The sequence below is a fragment of the Pteropus medius genome, unplaced genomic scaffold, assembly GCF_902729225.1.
Source record: "Pteropus medius unplaced genomic scaffold, Ma_sr-lr_union100, whole genome shotgun sequence".
Lineage (NCBI taxonomy): Eukaryota > Metazoa > Chordata > Mammalia > Chiroptera > Pteropodidae > Pteropus > Pteropus medius.
This window is the reverse complement of record NW_024340701.1, coordinates 1,070,968-1,073,325: the sequence shown is the minus strand read 5'-3', so window position 1 is coordinate 1,073,325 and position 2,358 is coordinate 1,070,968.

The window sequence follows — 2,358 nt, the reverse complement described above, 5'->3', positions numbered from 1 at the left end:
GGCAGAAACATAAGTGGATGTTCAAAAAATAACTATTATATGGGATGACATTTAAATTGTGTTTAAAATGATTACTATAGGATGACACTTAAGGTGGCCTTTGAAGAATAAGTATAGTTTACCTAGGGAGAAAAGTGGGAAGAGCTCTCCAGGATGAGGGAATAGCATATGCTAAGACACAGAGACATGAAAGTTCTTGGTACATTCAGATAGTCCATTTCGCACTTTTTCATAGGAAAGAGATGGCAGTAGATGGTGATGTCTAAGGGCAAGCCTGAAATGACTTGCCACTAGCTTGGAATTTATGTATCTTATTTTATCTTGAATAAAAAAATCAATGGAAATTTTGCTTTTAACTTTGCAAATATATTATGCTTTAATATAAAACAATGTTTTAGATTATTTGTCATCTGGTAAAACTGATGCTCCAGAAATGTGACACATCACATTTATCTAGTACTTTCTCATATCCCATGTGTAACACTAAATAATCCAGGGGTTCATGTTCTTAATTTGAAAAGCAAAGGTATAAAGATATATAGATGCATTGGAAAAGCAGATCAAGAGACAGTGAAAGGTCTTGTTTGTCACGTTAAGGAACTGGAAATCCCAATGTCTAGCTAACTCTTATTCATACTTCAAGACTCTGGTTAGGCATAGTCTCTTATGGAAAGCTATGCTGCCCACCAGTCCTCTATTCTCAACCCCTGTTATCATAGCATCCTATGCATTTATCTATCCACTTACCACATTGTGATGGAATTACTAATTATGTTTTCTGGATCTTCCACTAGACTTTGATCTACTTAAATGCAGTTGTTTTGTATAGTACCTAGCATAATAGATACTGGTGTCTATTGGACTGAATTGTTTTAAATTTGAGGACAAGATTCAGGAAGCATTACCTGACTTCCCAAGACAAAACAAGGTGCTCCTCTGTACAATCCCACAGAATCATGTGCTTACCTGTCAAAACTAGCATGAAACTATACTGAAATGACCTTACTTGTCTATCTCTGGGTCTAGACTATAGGCTTCTTGAAGGAGGGACTGTTTGCTCACCACTGCATCCCAAACACTTAACACTTGCCTGAAATAGCACAGTAGGTGATTGATGAATATGTAGAATGAATGAATGAGTAGCCATTAAAAATTCTCGATACAGGAAAGACATGGTCAGATTTGGGTTTAGAAATAATTTTGGAGGTAGTAGACTGGAGAGGGATAAGACTGGAGACAAATAAATGAGGGGAAAAATTGCAAAAGAAACACAGGATATACTGGTAAAAGGATGTCTTTTCTTAAATGTCTTTATAATGAGCTAATTTGATTAGATGTTTATATTTATTTTACAAGGCTGATCTCTTTATTCTCTTAGGATTCCCTAACAGAGAATATTCAGTTACCTCGTTTGGGAAGCCTTCCCTGACCCCAACCCCCACCAAGCTGGTGCCTTCATGTACATCTGGAGGTCACTGAGGGCAGCAACTACGTCTTATTCATCTTAGTATCTCCAATGCCTAGGACATGCCTGCTCAATAAATGTTTGCTGAATGAATGAACACATAAATTGATCTATTAGTATACTGTACTCAAGCTCCAACCAAGACACAGAGGACCTAATGATCCCCAGTGTGCAGGTTTCTGGATACAGGAAACAGAACAAATAAAGCAAGACCGGATATAGAGGTACACCTATTCCACAGGTAACACAGGGTAAATTTCTCTCTCTGACCCCTCCATCCTCATTCTGAAGAATAACTCTCATTGAGTGAAAATCAATAAAAGTCATTTTAAGGGAACTAGGTTTAGAAAAAAGGCTGTGAAGGAAGAGAAAGGAGGAGGGGAACTTCAAGTTCAACCAATTTGGACCTTTTTTTTTTTTTTAAATAAGAACTTGCATGCTTCAAAAACTCTTGCAAAATAAAAACCTGCTTTTCCATACTCCCTTTCAAAAGAAATCTCCCTGCACACAGATACAAACCAAAAATCTTTTTGAGATTTCCAGTTTTATAACTAAAACAGAAAAAATAAATCCTCAGCAGAAATAATAAAGCCTCCATTTCTCAAATTGACATCAACAAGAAACTTTCTGACATTTAACCAATATGGATGATGTGAATGACCCAGAAATTTATCAACAAATATTTACTCACTACATACTATGGACAAGCCATTAAGAAGAAGTTTTAAAAGATGTTAAAAACAAAGACATAAGATGCATTTTCTATCCTCTAAGAAGCTTATGACTTTGTAATGTTAAGTTACAATGAAAGGAAAAGTAAATAATGTCCAATTAAATTATAATGCAGATAAAATTTATCAAATGAGTAACACAGGCAAACTGCTGTAGGATTT